The sequence below is a fragment of the Humulus lupulus genome, chromosome 2, assembly GCF_963169125.1.
Source record: "Humulus lupulus chromosome 2, drHumLupu1.1, whole genome shotgun sequence".
Taxonomy (NCBI): Eukaryota; Viridiplantae; Streptophyta; class Magnoliopsida; order Rosales; family Cannabaceae; genus Humulus; species Humulus lupulus.
The window spans coordinates 214827026-214846774 of NC_084794.1; the positions used below are offsets into that span (position 1 = coordinate 214827026).

Here is a 19749-nt window from a genome sequence, read left to right on the forward strand (position 1 = left end):
AATAGCCTCAAATTTGATGTTCAATTGTACTTTATAGACCAGCTTTTTTTTTGGTATGAACCAAGCCTCAAAGAAGAGAGCACTAACACTTCATTGATTAAATAAACATAGTGAACACTACAATATCTTGAGAGATTTGGTTATGCATTTTTAATGGCCTTCTCCTTAGTGGCAGCAAGTGAAGTCCTTGATGATGAACCTAAGAGTTTTAAAACTGCTATTGCTTGTAAGGACAGAAAAAATTGGCTTACAACCATGGATGAGGAGATGAAATCTCTATATGACAATAATACATGGAGTTTAGTAAAAAGGCCTACTGGTTCTAGATTGGTAAGCTGTAAGTGGATTTTCAAGATTAAAAAAGGAATTCCTGGGGTTGAAAAAGGCAGATTCAAGGTTAGGCTTGTTGCTCGTGGGTTCACACAAAGGGAAGGCATTGATTTCAATGATGTTTTTTCTCCAGATTTTCAAAGAATTTGATTCATATGCCAGATTTATCTCAAGCTAATTTGAAGAGTCTATTTCTTAAAGGCTGTGAGAGTTTGGAAGAAGCTCCTTCACTTAAATTTCAACAAATTCTTGCTCACAAGTGTTTTACAAAAGAAAATATAGTAGCAGAAACAAATTACAATATCAATTATAATGATATAGATTATAATCACATAAATTTAGTTTGCCTTTCTGTTCATCAAATAAGTTTGTGGTTTAATCACCAGTTGGTCAAAAAATGATTGTAGTACACGCAATTGAAAAGTAGCACTTCTAGTAAGAAAAACATACCTCATCAAATGGAAGAGTACTAGGCTTGTCCAGTAATTATTGTTGCAACCTCTAGAGAAGGAAATGCAGCCAAATTAAGGGATAATAATATAACAGCTTCTATATAAACTCATTATAAAGATATCTGATTTATAACCCCAACTAAAAGGATCCTATAATCCCATTAATAAAAAAATTTAAAAAAAAAACACTCAATGGATCCTATAAAACCCATTGAACTAAATTATAATACTTAAAAAAGTTGCATATCGCAATACACATTGGCTAATTTATGAATTCCATGGCAAAAAAATTCACATAATAAGTTGTTTGTACATACCAATTAAGTCAATGAAATGAGTATAATACAACATGCTCCCGGTATCTACGCTGACCGGACCAGAACCATAAAATAAATTAAGAAAAAAAATTCAGCTCATCCCTGCATCTAAAGCAAACTCAATTCTGAGAGCAAAAACCCAAGAATCACCCTGTCTAAGATGAAAGTGATAAAATTTGGAGAAATGATAGAGAATTCCAACTCCAGAAGCACAATAAAGAGTATTTATACACATTTGCGGAAGGAATACATTTTCACAATTGGCGAGGTAGAACTTGGGTTTAAAGAAAAACTAATCTCAAGAGCAAAGGTAACTGGAATCACCATAACTCGCACAATCCTCTCCCTATGGGCTGCAACACCCTATACTGGATGATTGTTTCTGAGCTTCAGCTAGATTCACGACAGTCCCTCGGGAGAGTGCAACTCTAAAAATGTTTTAACTGAACATCGGCCTCAACATCATAGTCAGATGGTAAGATGTTTAAATGCCTCGAGCTTACCGTTTAATGCAAGAGATTTTGTAGTTTGTCCAACTACCGAATGGTTTCCATTTTCTGAGTTGTTACTTTGGTTGTACATAGAGTTGGACATGGCAGAGTTGAGTCTGCCCTCAAATTATGTGGAGTAAGGAGAGTACTTGGCATATTGCTCCTTCCATCCTACAAAAAAAAAAAAAAAACATAACATTATGCCTCTTAAATGCCTGTATCATTTTGATCAAATAAGCATCTTCTATTAAGTACTTGGCTTAATAATAACCCTCATCCCAGTCTCTAAATAATAATCTTACTTAACACAATGTAAGGCAACAACAACAAGTTTCCATCTGTACCACCAGGCACCATGTTCACTAGATATATATATATAGACATTTCTGGTACTCACTTAAAGCAGCATCATGGTCAAGAAGAACTGTTTCTAGGAGTTTGTGGACTCGGACACAGTCCTCAAGTGTCCATTCCCCGATTGGCCCAAGTGCTCCGTTTCTGCAAAATGATGACATGTCAAGTTTCCATGTAACATGAAAAAACATGTTGAGCAAAATGAAATTCCTTAACAGCCTCAGCTTTCTTGTCAGGTTGTAAAGCATACAGTAGTTCTGCAGCAGCAGCTCTGTGCATTAAGGAATCTGCAAAGATCCAATGACAAAGGGGAAAAGGTTAACCAAAATGGTATAAGACATGATGGATTATGCACTGAATTACACTGAACAAGTTTGACAATCACCTTTATTTTTCTCTAAGAAAATCTTGTTCGCCTCGATCAGAGATTTCTCATGCAAAATACTATTAAAAGAGAAAGAAAAAAATAAGAAAGAAGGAAAGAAAATAGTTAATTTAATGCTAAATATGTACAGGCACAAAAAAGAGACAGGAAAGTAGAAAAAGAACCTTATTGTTGGGCGTTCTGCTTCCAAGACACTCAAAATGAGTTTCTCAGCATATGTAACTGGAGTGGGCATCGAGTCCACTTTATGGAAGAATTTAATCTATATTTAAGCAGTTAACAATAAGTTCGAGTGGAATAGAAAGATCACCACAAATTGATAAGAACATATACAAACACGATGGCCATAGATAACAGAGATACATACTAAACAGCGATGTGTATCTGGGTGTTCAGCGTTCAACCTCAGTAGTTGCTTTACAGCCTGCACTCCAAAGACAATTTAGTCATCAGTTGGCCTTGTGCAGCTCAAGACAAAAAGAGGGGTCAAAATAAAAGCTTCTCAGCCACACGCTTAAACAAAAGCTTACCTGAAAGGCAAGCAAAACCTTCTGTTTTTACACATTCACTTCAAAAGAAAGCAAGTGTGTTTCTAACGAATCAGGGGAGTTCTTTTGAAGCAACTTCAAGTACTTTGTAGCTTCTAAAAGTGGATCTTCTACCTGAATAAACACATAAATATCAGACAGGGCAACACTTTTCCTAGAGATGTCCGACAAACAATTAAGGAAAATACAAAACACAATTCAGGAATCTGAGAAATAAATAAAGGCACACGGAATCTGCAACAATTTCTCCCCACAGGGATCTGGATCAACAGGTTTCACATTTCGTTTCCCAGTCTTTGAGACACTATTAGCATTGGATTCTTCATTTTTACCTTCAGCCTCCTAAAAGAATGCTAAACATTAGGATAAAAATAAATGTAGGGGAATGGTCCGAAAAGCTACAGAAGTAAAAAACATTACTTTCTTAGCTCGAGCCTCTGCTTTTCTCAAAATTTTCCTCATTTTCTTTTTCTGAGAAGGAGGAAACTTGGAAATCTCATCGTCTTCCTCAGTGGTTGACTTTGGAGGGGAATCATACAACCTTATATAGCATATGCAGATGAAAACCCACAACCAACATATAAATACAGAGCATAAATTAACAATGTATTACACCGCAAGAAAATGGCAATCCAGCAAAACTGACAATACACCAAATTGCATTTAAAACCTAAAAATAAACCAAGGTCAGATGTCTAATCCATAATAATCATCAATTTCTCCCTTGAAACTCGTTCAGTCCTCTCTAAAGGGGTCTTAATTCCACAATTGCAAGTGCTCTTTTTTTCTTTTTTTTTTACAGAAATTAACATTTATTGTCAAGCTATGAAAATCCATCAACGACTAATTGATAGTACATCATAAAAAAATAAATCCAATGTGTGGAACCCAATATAAATGCTTTACCTAATTGCACCAACTGCTGCTTTATGAAAATATGGATGTGAATGCAATCGATCTTGAAATTTAAGCATTTCAACATATGTACGTAAAGTCATTTTCCTCAAACAATAAGAATGGAAGTCAAATTGGTCTTCAGTGATATCAACATAGTGCTTCTCCACAGCCAGAAAGTTTTTTAAAGCCCGTCCAAGATCACCTTGACGGAAGTAGCTTTCACTAGAAGCCAGCTCATACCTTCAAAGTACAACAGAAAATACTTAGAAGCAACAACCAACATAACTTTCTAAACCAATAGAATACTTGCACCCCAGAACCATACAAAAAATTAAGAAAAAAAAATTCAGCTCATCCCTGCATCTAACGCAAACTCAATTCTGAGTTGATAAAATAAACCCTAACATTTATATGCTAATCTAATAGAATACTTGCACCCCAAACAAAATTGAATACGATTAGGATAATACATAGAAAGAAGATCATCATCAAAGGAAGATTAAATACATTCAGAGTTCAAACCATTCCATTCCCAATTGCAACAATCAGAAAACACATAAATTCAGAAAATAACTCTAAAAAAAGGCATATATTCGAATCATTCCAATCCCAATTTCTCGTCCTGGTTTATGCAAATAATACTTAAAAATCGAAATGCATTTAGCTTTAGCAGGAAAAGTGAAGATAGATAGATGAATGGAGGAGGGCAGAACCTTAGATTTTGGAGCTTTCCGGAGATAGAAGATTGCGCCTCAGAGTTTTGGGTTGAGTGAACTGGAGATGGTTAGAGTTGCGCGGACTTTGGGTTGCTGCTGGGACTGGGAGGTGACTTGAAACTTGGTGCTTGGTGACCGATGGTGGCTACTGACTGGGCGGTCGGTTGGGGGGGCTGGGTTTGCTTCGGGTCCGTGGTTGCACAGAGAGAGAAAGGGCTTTGGGTGATGGGTATTTTTTTGGCTTTAGTGTTAATATTTGGGATTAATCGTCCTCCTCCTGGGCAGATGTGGTCGAGAAGGGTAAACATAGAAACAAAGAGAGAGGGTAACCGACTGGTGGGTTTTTTTCTTGGGACCGTGTGAAAATATTTGGGGGGGCTGGGGAAAAATTAGGCGCCGAATAATTATTAAGTCCCGCCTTTACATATACACTTATTTACCTATTATAATACTTTTTTAAGAGTTAAATTTTTGTGTTATGGAAATGGGTTTTTGTTGTAGTGATTACTCCTTAATGACTAGCATGTGTCACTTGGAGAAAACACAGACAACAATTATTTTATGGATTTTTATAAATTATTATCAATTTTATGGGTTTTTTTTCCAATAATTTTGTAAAAAATCCTGATTATGCCATATTTTTATTATTAATGAGCTTTTGTTAATTGGAAGGGTATTTATGTAATTTTATTTTTATTTTATCTTAACTATTTTATATTACCTTATCACATTTAACTTTACCAATTTTAAAATAATTCCCATAAATCGACTATTCTTCTTCTTCCTTATTGGGATTTTGGTGTTGTTATTTCTACAACCTCGGCGAACGGGTGGAAACGTCTGCAAGCTCGGCGAACACATGCGAACAACGACAAGTGCGACTGAGTGTGGCATGGCTAGTATTATCTATGGCGGATGTAATTGTCTTTCGTTCATGGTATCCAGTTTCTCTTCTCGACATGTTTGGGTATTTTTCTTTTGTTTTGGCGATGTTATTTGTACTGTCGAGCTTTAATGTTAATTTTTTTTTTTGGATTTTGAATTGTCAAATACATTTGAGAGTGACCGATAGTTACATTGGTTTTGATTTTGAGGTATGTTCTATCTAGTGTTTGGATTTTGCTATTGATATTTCTGTTTTATTATTTAGTTTAATGTAGATCTTTGATTTTTTTTTTTTTTTTTTGCTTTGGTTCACATTCTCTGTAATGCCATAAGCATATTGTTCCTTGGTAATTTTTTGCATTTTGACTTGCCACCTAGATTATTTTGGGTTCGGTGATAACTCTACAAAATAGAGTTATTTTACCATATTTTATATGTTAATTGTTGATTAGTTCTTGGGTTTTTAATTGATTTGCTCAATTTTTAAGTAATTTTGAATTTATTAGGTTTATTTTGATTTTATATATTTTTGTGTGCTTTTATAGTTATTCTGTTGTAGTTTAATTATTTGAATTATTGTGTTTAGTTAGAAGTAAAAAAAATGCAATTTTTTTTATCTTTAAACTTATATTAAATTAAGTTTTAATTAATATCTCAATGAATTAATATGACTCATATTTTAAATGAAAATATTTGACTATGATTTAATTTATTTTGTATGAAAATTATTGCATTTGTGGTGCTTAAAGAAGAAAAATAAAGAAAAGAGAAGAAACATAAAGGAAAGTGATAATTTTGAGAGAAAAGCAAAGAATTTTGGCATTTCCAAAGGCCCAATACGCCTGCCACAAGGCTCGAAGCCCAGCCCAGTCGTTTCCCTCTCTGCCCAGCCACCTGGGCCAGCCTACCTCAGCACCCTCCTCTCGGCCCAGCTCTCTTCCCAGCTACCATGGGCTTGCCAGAAGCCCAGGCCCCCACCTGTCACCAACAACCAACCAGCCACCTTCCCATTCCTTTGGAGCCCATTTTGTCTCCTTGTCCTCTTGTCCCTTTGTCCAAAAATGCCAATTTTTTACCCAACTTTTCTACAAATTTTTCCCAAAAATCATCATGACACCTAAAATTTATCTCTACATGTCATATTTACTTCATTTAATTAATTTAATCAATTTAAATTGATTATTTTAATAATCTCATTTTGGCTATAAATATGTAATTTCAAGACCATTTTAGGGTGCTTAATTTTCGGGTTACCATCTTCTTTTCCACCATTCTCTCATCCATTTTAGTATTTTTCAAGAGCATTTTCAAGTATGTATTCTCTTTGTTTTGTAATTTCTATTCTAGTTATGAGTTTCTAATCTTTTTAAGATTATTAAGGTGATGATGAAACAATATATGTAACTAGATAGTATTTATTTTGGATGTTGAACTCCCATTTGTGCAACAAAGTTTATGGATTTTTCTTCTTCAAATATTTTCTTTCATCTTAAATATCATGTATTTTTTATTGTTAGCATATATTTACACTTTGTTCTTCATTAGTACAAAATCATAATAATCTTAGATTAAGATGTGCCATTAAATTGTGCACATCAAATGCTTAGAACAAAATTATTATGTTTTGTCTTATAAATAATATTCATTGATTTATTTATTGTTTCTTTAGATTGATTCACACTAAATACTTTAATATTATATTGCTAAAAGTGAAGATAAATCCTATATTAATATAATAACTTGTGCTTAAAAAGAATATCTAAATTGAATAGGTGATAGTTTGATTAATTTCTACTATTAAAACTTGGGAATCAATGTACTTATAGATATTATTGAACTTATATTTTGTGGATTCTATTATCTTAATAATCATTCTCTTAAAACTTGTTTACAATTCTTGTCTTGTTTATTTTTCTTGCTTTAATATCTTTATTATTACCTTTTATTTTCTTGATACAAAAATCTCATCAATATTTGGAGCTAGGTTAAAGTTTGTAAATCCTAAAATTGGCAAATTTTATAGAAATATCATTTTATTAAAAGTTCAATTTTTTGTTTCCCTTTATTGTATTTTTCGGAATTAAACTTTCCCTTTCTTGTGATTTGTGGAATATTTACATTCCTTATTTAACTTTATTTGATTATAAAGGGAAGTAATATCTTGCAAATATTCAATACTTACTCAAAATCATTACTGGAATATTTGACATTATATTTTCGTGCAGCTCAAGAATTGAAATTTAGGAAACTGAATCTTTAATGTCATTAATTGTTCTTTCTATTTTTAGCATGTTTTTGATCCGACACAGGTCTGAGCTGTCCCCACGAAAATCGTATCTGTCGGATCAGCAACTTCTTAAAAAGGCAATTCTTCACCAATCAAGAATATCTTCAATTATTCTTGCCTTTATTAGGTGATTCTTTCCCAGGCTTTATGAGAACGAAAAAAGACTCTATAAATAGGGCTCCAAAGGCAGAGAGAAAAGTTAACTCTTAGATGCATAATTTGTGAGTGTATTGTAATATTTGTGAGAGTTCCTTATTTGTATTCAAGATCATAGTATTCACGTGATCTTGTAGAAATATGAGTGTTTAGATTTTGTAGGGAGTTTATACCACGTTCATGAGTGAATACACATTGTAATTTGAACACAACTTTTATAGTCTTCGGGAGAAGATTTTTACAAGCCTTGCGTTGGGAGGATGCAAGCACTCGCTGGCCATTGAAGGGAGTTCAAGTGGTTGAGCATTTCAATCAAGATCAGATTAGTGAAGAGAAGTACAATAAAGTTGTGTTAAATCTCAAGAGGGAGTCTTGTTTTGTTTGAGGCAATATTTTGTACTTGTGATTCTTTATTAATTGGTTTTATTCTTTGGGCGTGGCCCCAAGGAGTAGGTTATCCGAAAGGGTTTCTTAACCTTGTAAAAATTTGTTGTGTTCTTTATTGTTTTGCACTGTCTTTTTATTGTGTTCAGTTTCTGTCGTGACAAGTTCGGATTCTGTCCCGACAGAACTCCAATCTGTTTAAACACTTAATTACCATTCCGCACTTTAATTAATTCACATGGTTTAATTAATCTTGTAATTACTAAAAACGGAATTTCAATTGGTATCAGAGCAGGTCACTCATTTCTGAGTGTGATCTTGGTTTATTCCATTTGTTGTTCTTGTTCTTGCAATGTCTTTTTTCATAGAAGGAGGCTCCATAACTCGCCCCCCTTTACTCAATGATTCGAACTATCCATATTGGAAAGTTAGAATGCAAGTCTTCATCAAATCTCAAGATGAAAAGGCTTGGAGAGCTGGTTTAAGTGGTTGGACTCCTCTAGCAGAAAGCGATGATGTAACTAAGGTAAAATCTGAACTTGATTGGACTGATGTTGAAGATAAACTGTCCAGTTACAATAATAAGGCATTACATGCTATTTTTAATGGTGTTGGTGAAGGTTACATTAAATTGATTTCTTCATGTGTTTTGGCCAAAGATGCTTGGAAAATCCTTCAAACTAAATTTGAAGGAACTGCTGATGTCAAGCGTTCTAGGCTTGTTATGCTCACAACAAAATTTGAAAATGAATGAAAATGAAACCCTCACTGAATTTTATGAGAAATTATCAGATATTGCTAACGAATATTTTGCTCTTGGTGAAAAACTTCAAGAGAATGATTTGGTTCGAAAAATTGTTAGAGTTCTCCCTGACAGGTTTCAAACGAAGCTAACTGCAATTGAAAAAGCAAAAGATCTGCAAAAAATAAAAGTAGAAGAATTGATGGGTTCACTACGAACTTTTGAACTAAACCAACAAATTAGACAAAAAGGTAAGACAGAAGAAATCAAGGAGAAATCTATTGCCTTGAAATCTTCTAAAGAAAAGAAGGAAAGTTCGGATGATGAGATGGCTCTGTTGACAAAAAATTTCCAAAAATACATAAAGAAATTGGGAAACAAAAAGGCCATATCCATAAACCGAAAAGGTAATTTTTCTAAACCCTTTGAGACTAATAAAAATGGTATTCAGTGCAGGGAATGTGAATGATTTGGACACATTCAATCTGAGTGTGCAAAAAAAGAAAGTCATGACAGCCACGTGGAGTGATCAAGACTCTGAACAAAGTGATGAGGAGGAAAATAGTGTTTCCTTAACCTCTGTTCACAAAGGTATGGTTTTCTCTTCAGTTGATTACAAGGATGTCTTATGCCTTAATAATTCTGTTTAGAATAATGAGAATTCTGACATTTATTCTGATGATTCTGACTTAGATGAGGAGTCATTAAAAGAGTCTTATAAAATAATGTATGATCAATGGCTGAAACTTTTCTATGAGAATCGTCTAATGGCTAGCAATAATAAAAAATTTGTTGAAAAAATTGAAGAACTTGAGATGATTATTGCTTCAAAAAAAAGATGAAATTAATTCTTTGAGTAAAGAAATTGATCTTTTGCAAAAAGGTGTCAAAATGCTCAATCCTAGATCTGGAATATTGGATGATATTCTTTCTGCAGGAAAAAAGGTTGGTGATTATAGTGGATCAGGATCTAATGGATCTGAATACTCAAGAAAAATAGTTTTTGTAAAATCTATGAATTATCCGACTGTTGTGCCAACTAACCGTTTTGCAGGAACAAGTCACTCTACCGAGACCACAAAGTTGTCATCTGTTCCAACAGATCTACAACTAAAGAAAATTTCTCCAAAAAGAAACATTGGACAATTTGTACTATTTTGTCATTTTTTTGGGATGAAAGGACACATAAGACCTAAGTGTTTTTCTTTGTTAAATTTGTTTAAAAAGAATTATGTTAAACACTTTGGTAGTATGAATCAATTCTTGACCAAAAGAAATTCAAAATAAAAAATAATATGGGTCAAGAAAGTTAACTCTGTTTTCTTGGCTACCTTTACCTGTCATAAAATGCATGCATCTAGTTCATGGTACTTTGATAGTGGTTGTTCAAGACATATGACAGGGAATGCCAACATACTTACCAACTTCAAATCCTTGAAGTGTGGAGTAGTAACATTTGGGGATGGAATGACTTGAAATATTTTAGGTAAAGGTACTCTAAACATTGAAGGGTTACCAAAATTGAAAAATGTGATTCTTGTTTATGGGCTAAAAGCCAACTTAATTAGCATAAGTAAAATTTGTGACCAAGGTTTTCTTGTTTATTTTTCGCATGATGAGTGTAATGTTATAAATCAAAGTGGTGACATTGTTCTCAAAGGTTCTCGTTTTTTGGATAATTGTTACACACTCACAAAAATTCACATGTCATGTGTCTTCATCAAGTTATTATATTACTGACTTGTGGCATGAAAAACTTGGACATATAAATTTTAAAAACTTGAAAAAGATTTCTAATGCAAGTCTCATCCGTGGTATACCCAAGCTGGGTAAAGAATTGCTTGGTAAGAATTGCTGAAGCAATTAATACAGCTTGTTACATAATTAACCATGTTTTTCTGCGTCCAGGTACAAATAAAGCTCCTTATGAAATCTGGAAAGGTAGAAAACCCAATGACAATTATTTTCATGTATTTGGGTGTCTATGTTATATTCTTAGAGATCGTGAGAATCTGGGCAAATTTGATGCCAAAAGCGATGTGGGAGTTTTTCTTGGATATTCCACCAATAATAGGGCTTATCGTGTTTATAACATGAGAACCCAAACTATTATGGAATCAGCTAATGTGGTTGTAGATGATTTAAAAGATTTTTCAGAGTACTCCCATGAGGAGGAAATTGACAGGCTCATTGATGTTCAACATCATAAAGAAATGGCAGATCTGGCAGCATAACCTTCGGAGGCGACAACAGCCACTGCTGATGTATCAAACACTGATTCTGTCGAAACAAAAACTGGGCAAACAGAGAAGGAAAATCTAGTTATTTCCTCTGCCTCTGTTCAAAGAGAACCATCAACCAGAGTAAAAAAGAATCACCCTTCTGGTCTTATTTTGGGAAATCTTGAAGAGAGTATCGTCATTCGAAATAGGTATGTAAATTTGGTTCAATTTGTTTGTTTTACTTCTACTTTGGAACCAAAAAATGTGAAAGAAGCCTTAAATGATGAATCATGGATCAATGCTATGCAAGATGAGCTAGATCAATTCACAAGGAATGAGGTATGGATCCTTGTCCCTAGACCGAGTCATACTAATGTTATAGGTACAAAGTGGATATTTAAAAATAAAACTGATGAATTTGGGACCATAATAAGAAATAAAGCTAGACCAGTTGCACAGGGGTACACTCAAGTTGAAGGAATTGATTTTGATGAGACATTTTCCCCTGTTGCAAGACTTGAATCCATAAGATTATTACTAGCTATTTCATGTGTTCTTGGTTTTAAATTGTTCCAAATGGATGTAAAATTTGCCTTTTTTAAATGGATTTTTGAATGTGTAATGACCCAACTATTCTAGACTTTGGACCATTAATAACTACTATACACAGACACTGATCTTAAGAAAACATACATATGAAAGAACCATAACTTTATTTAAAAAATGTAAAGTAATGGTTTAAAATACATAAAAATTTATGAGCAGGATATGGAATCCCATTGTTTTGAAAATAAAACATAACATAACTTAAATTTTAAATAAAATGGTTACAATATTAAGTGCGGAAATACATAGAAATCATAATTTAAAAGACTTAAATAACTTCATCCTCGAATCGTTCACGCAGTCCACCGATTCCATTCTCCCTCAATACACATTCCCAAGCCTCCAAGAATCTTCCTGCCGCCATAACTATTTTCCTACACATATAAAACAAAGGAATGTGCCTAATGCCCAACAAGAAAAATCTACTACAAGCATGAAACATATAAATAAACATAAGTTATAAACATATAACATATTTTATAAATATATATCATAATTCTAACCCATGTACATGGTGACTATTGGGGTTTTCTAACTAAGCAACTATAAGCCTCAAACTACAATGAGGTTTGCTAGTTAAGCAACTATAAGCCCCAAAAACATAAAAATGTTGGGGTTTGCTATATAGCAACTATAAGCCCCAAAACATACATATATCATAACACATAAAATCATACTATAGCATAATCATAACATAGTACATATCACATAGGAACTATCCTATTTTACTTACCAAATACTGGGATGTGAGAACAAGGGCGGGATTTTGGAACACTCCTAAAAACCATTAATAGAAAGGTGAGTATTCTAAAAGAAGAAGATGAAAAAGGAAATAAATCTAAACCACCGAGAAGAAGAACTTACCGAAATGAAACCTTAAGTTCAAAGAACTTAATTGCCTAACCATGAGTGGAAAACAGCAAGTTAGGAATTGAGTAGAGAAAAACTATAAAAACTAATGAAACAATACAGAAAGGAACTAAGAATAGGAATACCTTTGAAATTGCTATACCCGAACTACACCTCGATAACGAAAAACACACTCTGAACCTTACTTCCCAAGTGTTTAATAAGCTTAGAATGATAAAGCTTATAACCCCAACCCAAGTGTTTAACACTCTAAAGTAAACCTAGCAGATTGAAGGCTCTGAACTCAGCTTGAAGAATGAAAGAAATGGCTGGGTTATAGATCCTATTTATAGAGTTCAAGAATGTAAAGATCTTCATTTATCGTGAATAAAAAATAATGACTTTTTAATTGAAAAACATTTGAATAATCGTTCAGCAGAGGCTGAAGACTCAGTAAAAAAGATTCTGGCTTATCAAGAGGTTTCTGGAATAAAATGAGCTCGGTTTCAAAATCATTTGAAAATGCAGCCCTAGAGCCGATATATCGCCTACCATTGGAAATATATCGCCTGGGCTCATATTCTTGAGGCTCGTCGAAATGGTCGTGCGAAGTTACGTGTTTTTTGTATCCTCGTGTGGCGATATATCGCCCCCTAGAGCTGCGATATATCAGCATACACTGAAATATTATACACGTAATTACACTTTTTCAGCCTAATTTGAATTGAGTAAACAACTTTGACTGAGTCTAATAACGATTTCAAAGCTGCTGGTAGACTCTGGGATTTTCAAATATTACTCTTAATAAACTATTCCTCAAAAATACTTAATTTCTCATTAAACATGCACATGACAAATGTCATTATCTTATTAGGTCTATCTAAACCTTATAGTATAATAAATATCATCTTCATAATCAATCATATTAATCAAACCTTAGGTTATAATTAATATTCTTAAACTATAGGTTAAACTTATAAAATCTACAAGTGTTACTACGAGTGTCCAACTAAGTCCCGGCTTGAACCAAAATCCACAGTCATAAACATACTATAACTACTACTAGCTATTACTATTACTACTACTATCTAACTAGCTAAGTAAAGTTCTTGGACTCTACAGAATGAAGAAGCCTATATGGAACAACACAAAGGGTTTTAGGATCCATACAATCCTAATCATGTTTTTAAATTGAAAAAAGCTTTGTATGGGCTGAAACAAGCCCCACGGGCTTGGTATGAGAGACTAACTCATTTTTTGGTCTCAAAGGGGTACAATAGAGGGGGAGTAGACAAAAAAATTTTGATAAAAAATGTTGATGAAAATCTTATGATAGCACAAATCTATGTTGATGATATAGTGTTCTGTTCTACTAATGATTCTCTAGTGCAGGAATTTGTGAAACAAACACAGGAAGAGTTTGAGATGAGCATGGTAGGAGAACCCATTTTTTTCTTAGGACTTCAAGGGAAGCAGTCAGATGAGGGAGTTTTCATTTCACAAAGCAAGTATGCAAGAAGTCTAGTGAAAATATTTGGACTCGATGCATCTAAACCTGCTAAAACTCCAATGGGTACTAATGTCAAATTATCTAAAGATGAGAATGGGGAGAAATTTGATCCAACTCTTTACAGGAGTATGATTGGGAGTCTCCTATACTTAACTGCAAGTTACCCTAACATCAGTTACAGTGTTGGAGTGTGTGCTCGTTTCCAAGGGAACCCCATGGAGTCTCATGTGACTGCTATAAAAAGAATTATTCATTACATCAATAATACTCTTGATTTAGGCATTTGGTACTCCAAAGAAAAAAATTCTAACCTTGTGTGTTATAGTGATGCGGATTGGGCAGGAAACATTGATGATCACAAAAGCACAAGTGGTGGTTATTTTTACTTAGGAAACAATTTGGTCTCCTGGCTTAGTAAAACACAAAACTCCATCTCCTTGTCAACAGCCGAAGCTGAGTACATTGCTGCTGGAAGCTGTTGTACTCAACTTTTGTGGATTAAACAAATGTTGGCAGACTATGGGTTTGATATTAAAACTTGAACCATAAATCTTGTACTCCAAAAATCTTGTTCAGCACTCTCGCACCAAACATATTGACATTCGTCATCATTTTATTAGGGGACTTGTTGAAAACAAAACATTGATTTTAGAATATGTTGAGACTAATAAACAAATTGCAGATATTTTTAATAAAGCTTTAGACAAGGTCAGATTTGATTCCCTCAGGAAGTCCTTGGGGGTTTGTTTTATTTGAAATTTCCAATAAATTTATTATCTTGCCTTGCATATGTGTTTGAGTAAATATCGTGTCCTGTTTGAAAGAAATTTGATGAGCATATTTCTTTTGTATTTTAGAAAATGATCGTTATAAGTCTTATACTTTGTTTGGAATAAAAAACCATATTTGAAAAATTATAGACCATCCAATTTATATTTGATCAAATCATTATGTTTGTATGAGCATTCCTTAATCCAGTTTCTTTTTCAAGCTCCATTTGGAAAAGAGCTACCTATACTGATGTGTGAAAGCCGACACTGAGTAAGTTGGTACCAGGTAATTAGCAATTATATTGGAGGATACTCTACCAGTGTAAAGGGCTACCATCAGTAAAAGAGTTATAGCCTCCGTTATGGTTACAATTTGAAAAAGGCTACAATTGCCAAATATGGGCAATGACCCTAGCTTTAAAAGGCCAAAAAAGAAACGCCAAATTGATTACACATGCACATACACATGCATGTTGACTAGAATGTGTAAGATGGTTGTAAGACTCATACATATAATGAATTGATTCAAATATGTTTTGTGATTGGTATATTTTTTCAAATTATGGTCACTTAGTATTTGAATTATAACTCATTTCTCTAATTTGTGAAAAATATGGTTATCTTGTTTCTTTTGAACATGACTTGGCATTTACATGGACACATATGGTATGGCAATTTACATTCTATTTTCAGCAATTTTTTAACAAAATAAAAAAAATAATGATAAAATAAAATTTGTTTTGGACCGTGTACTTAAAAAAAAAAGTTTGAAAAATTAATTGATGCAATTTATTTGTTTTATCAATATATTCTAAAATATTTAAAAAGTTTCCAATTTTGAGGTGTGAAAGAATTTGTTTTAAAAAGGAGATATTTTGGCATTTATCACATAAAATCCGGTTACCCATTTTTGAACTTGCCTCATTTGTGCACCGAATACTCTATATATTCGGATTCACTTTGGTTGTTTCATACTCAGTGTTTTATTGTTTGTCTCTCTTACTTATAACAAAAGTGTTTAGGGTTTTTTCTTTGTGTGTTTCACTTGTTTCATTCTTATCAGCCATGAAGACTCGAGGTCGTGGTTCATCTTCAAAATCTATGAAGTCTCAGCAGGAGACAGTTCCTGAGTCAGTTCCCACTGCCACTCCTCCCGTCCCAGCATCAATCCCTGCTGTCTCGCCTCCTACAGGCCGTCGACCTAAAACCACAGCAAGAAAGAAGGTTCTTGCTCTTTCGGGTCCTATAGGATCTACCGTTCTTGGAGCTTCAAGTAAAGGAGTTACTTTTCGCAACTTGGATGCTCAGCCAAACCAAGCCTCGGCAGTTCCACTCGCCTTTTTCCAAAGGTCAAATAAAAGCCAAACCTGCCTTGGCTAGAAGTCATTCCCAATCAATCTCCATTGAAGTTGTGTCTGATCCATCTGATCATGACTCTGAATCGTCGTTATCTCCTGATGTTTTGACCCCCAAGGCAAAGGGCAAACACAAGACCAAATCTGCTGGAACAAAGAAAGGCAAGAAGGCCAAAGTGTCTCCAACAAAAGGTACCAGCTCCATCTCTGATTCATCTCCTTTATCCCAATTTAAATTGAAGGCAAAAATCAACCCACCTCCTTGCACCTCATCGGAGGATGTTTCTCCTGAAATGGAAGACTCTCAGCCTGAGTTGGACCCGTCCTTGAACGAGCCAAATCCTGATGTTCCTCTTGATGATTTGGTGGAGGAGACTGAATCTGAAGAATACCCCTTTAGAAGCCTCTCCTGTTGCATCTGACCCAAAAGGTACCACACCATTGGCATTTCCCGAATTGTCTTCCAAACTCCCTAAACAAAAAGATGCTCATGTCCGCACCTCAGGTTCTTTCAAAGCTCATTCTCTTACTTTCTGTTTTAATGATAATGAGAAGAACATGCAATTTTATGAGCATCGCCACTTTATTAGTGAGCGTAATTTCCTTTTTGCTCCTCATCGTGTTTTTGGGGTCTTACTTACTTTAGAGGAAAAGGGTTGGTTGCGATCTTTTTCTGGGTTTGATGGGTTTGTGCCTTGGGTTGTTAAAGAATTTTATGCAAATTTGAATGATGAGTTATTACACCAGTCTTCTTTTATGTTTCATAAAGTGTATGTTAGGGGAAATTGGTATAAGTTTGGTCCTACTGAAATTGCTAAAGCCCTCAATCTCGTTCCTGTTGAGATTGATGATTCTATTGAGTTTGCAAAGGATCAAGTCTTGTCTGAGTTGGTTGGTCAAGCTATGATGTGGGAACCAAGCACCTCTCTACGAGTCTCGGATCTCACTCACAATTATGGTGCTTTTTTCAAATTCGCAATGTTTAATTGGATGCCTACCACTCATTCCTCGACCATTACTCAAGACATAGCTTTTCTATTGTTCAAAATTGGGACTGGAGTCACCATTGATCTTGCTGCTGTTATTTTTGATCAAATCATGTCCTTGAGTGGTGCCAAATGCAAGGGTCAACACTTGATGTTTCCTCAAATCAATTACAAACTTTTGGACTCTCAATGTCCTTTGAAGAAGTCCCATGAGACCTTGACTTCTCCTTTGGTTGGTCCTACCTACACTGTCAAAGATGACCATGCTCCGTCCACAGCTCGAAAGGTCAAAGGCATTAATCTAGCTGGTTCTGGTTCTGGCAATGTTGTGACTAACACTCCTGCTATCCTGACTGATATCGCTTCTTTCCAGACAGGAATTACAAGTCTTTATGACCGGTTCACTATCATGGAGGATACTCAGCGCCAAATTCTTGCTTCATTGGCCATTATCAGTGCATCCACCTCTCCTACTCCATGATGGTTACAGTTCCTTTCGATATTTTTTTTATTTACTTTTGGTAAATGTAAAAGAACACTATATGTGTCTTTCTTTTGGTTTCGTTTCCCTTGTTCTTCGGCATTTTCTTAGACAATGAGGGGGAGAGAGAGTAACTCTATTTTTGGTACTTTGATTATGTTGTTTGACCTGCTGTTTCTCATTGGTTTTTGTTAACTGTTTTATCTTGTGCTTTGGTTATTTTTGGCAGGGGGAGTCATTTTGTGACTCTTGTGATTTTACGCACTTACTTGTGTTTTGCAGGGATCTTTTAAAAATAGATATGCTTTGTCTATAAAATTTCCAAAGGGGGAGATTGTAAATCCTAAAATTGGCATATTTTATAGAAATATCTTTCTATTAAAAGATCAATTTTTTGTTTCCCTTTATTGTGTTTTTCGGAATTAAACTTTCCCTTTCTTGTGATTTGTGGAATATTTACATTCCTTATTTAACTTTATTTGATTATAAAGGGAAGTAATATCTTGCAAATATTCAACACTTACTCAAAATAATTACTAGAATATTTGACATTATATATTCGTGCAGCTCAAGAATTGAAATTTAGGAAACTGAATCTTTAATGTCATTAATTGTTCTTTATATTTTGAGCATGTTTTTTATTCGACACAGGTCTGAGCTGTCCCCACCAAAATCGTATCTGTCGGATCAGCAACTTCTAAACAAGGAAATTCTTCATCAATCAAGAATATCTTCAATTATTCTTGCCTTTATTAGGAGATTCTTTCTCAGGCTTTATGAGCACGAAAAAGGACTCTATAAATAGGGCTCTAAAGGCTGAGAGAAAAGTGAACTCTTAGATGCATAATTTGTGAGTGTATTGTAATATTTGTGAGAGTTCCTTATTTGTATTCAAGATCATAGTATTCACGTGATCTTGTAGAAATATGAGTGTTTAGATTTTGTAGGGAGTTTATACCACGTTCATGAGTGAATACACATTGTAATTTGAACACAACTTTTATAGTCTTCGGGAGAAGATTTTTACAAGCCTTGCGTTGGGAGGATGCAAGCACTCGCTGGCCATTGAAGGGAGTTCAAGTGGTTGAGCATTTCAATCAAGATCAGATTAGTGAAGAGAAGTACAATAAAGTTGCGTTAAATCTCAAGAGGGAGTCTTGTTTTGTTTGAGGCAATATTTTGTACTTGTGATTCTTTATTAATTGGTTTTATTCTTTGGGCGTGGCCCCAAGGAGTAGGTTATCCGAAAGGGTTTCTTAACCTTGTAAAAATTTGTTGTGTTCTTTATTGTTTTGCACTGTCTTTTTATTGTGTTCAGTTTCTGTCGTGACAAGTTCGGATTCTGTCCCGACAGAACTCCAATCTGTTTAAACACTTAATTACCATTCCGCACTTTAATTAATTCACATGGTTTAATTAATCTTGTAATTACTAAAAATAGAATTTCAAAGTTTATTAATTTTTGTTTAAAATACTTTTCTTTTAGACAACTCCATTGGGTTCGACATCCTTGCTTACACGATCACTATTCTATATGAACGATTCGTGCGCTTGCGATATAAATATTTAAAACATACCCATCTAACAATTTAAAGCATACCTATGTTATGTTTCCCTACTCTTGCCTAATTTTTTTATAGTCTTATTTTACTTTACCTTATTTTCTCTGTCTCTTATCATATTATTGAGTAATTGTGAAAAAAATACTTGAAAAAAAACCCTAAATCTTGTCCTTTCACCATAACCAATCTTTGCTTAAAGGAAATTTGAACAAAATTCCCAACTCCCCTCTGCTAATTAACCTCGGGGAGTTGTTAGTAGTGTGTGAGTAAGTGGAATCAAATAGGCCTTGGGAAAAGTAAACCATAAAAAGTATTTTCTTGTGAAATCTCTAAAAATTCTAAGTATGCTCTGTGGTTGCAATTTTAACTGATCTTCCACATCAGAAATTTTTTGTTTGAGATTATCTTTGTTGCCTTGTTTGTGAAAATTGTATGCATCATTGGGAATGTAACTCTAAAAATCG

At 34.2% G+C, this 19749-nt stretch overlaps 1 pseudogene; it reads right to left on the reverse strand.

The window, feature by feature from the left end:
* Positions 1-1072: 1072 nt before the first annotated feature.
* LOC133815151 (N-terminal acetyltransferase A complex auxiliary subunit NAA15-like) lies at positions 1073-2997 on the reverse strand (annotated as a pseudogene).
* Positions 2998-19749: the final 16752 nt, after the last annotated feature.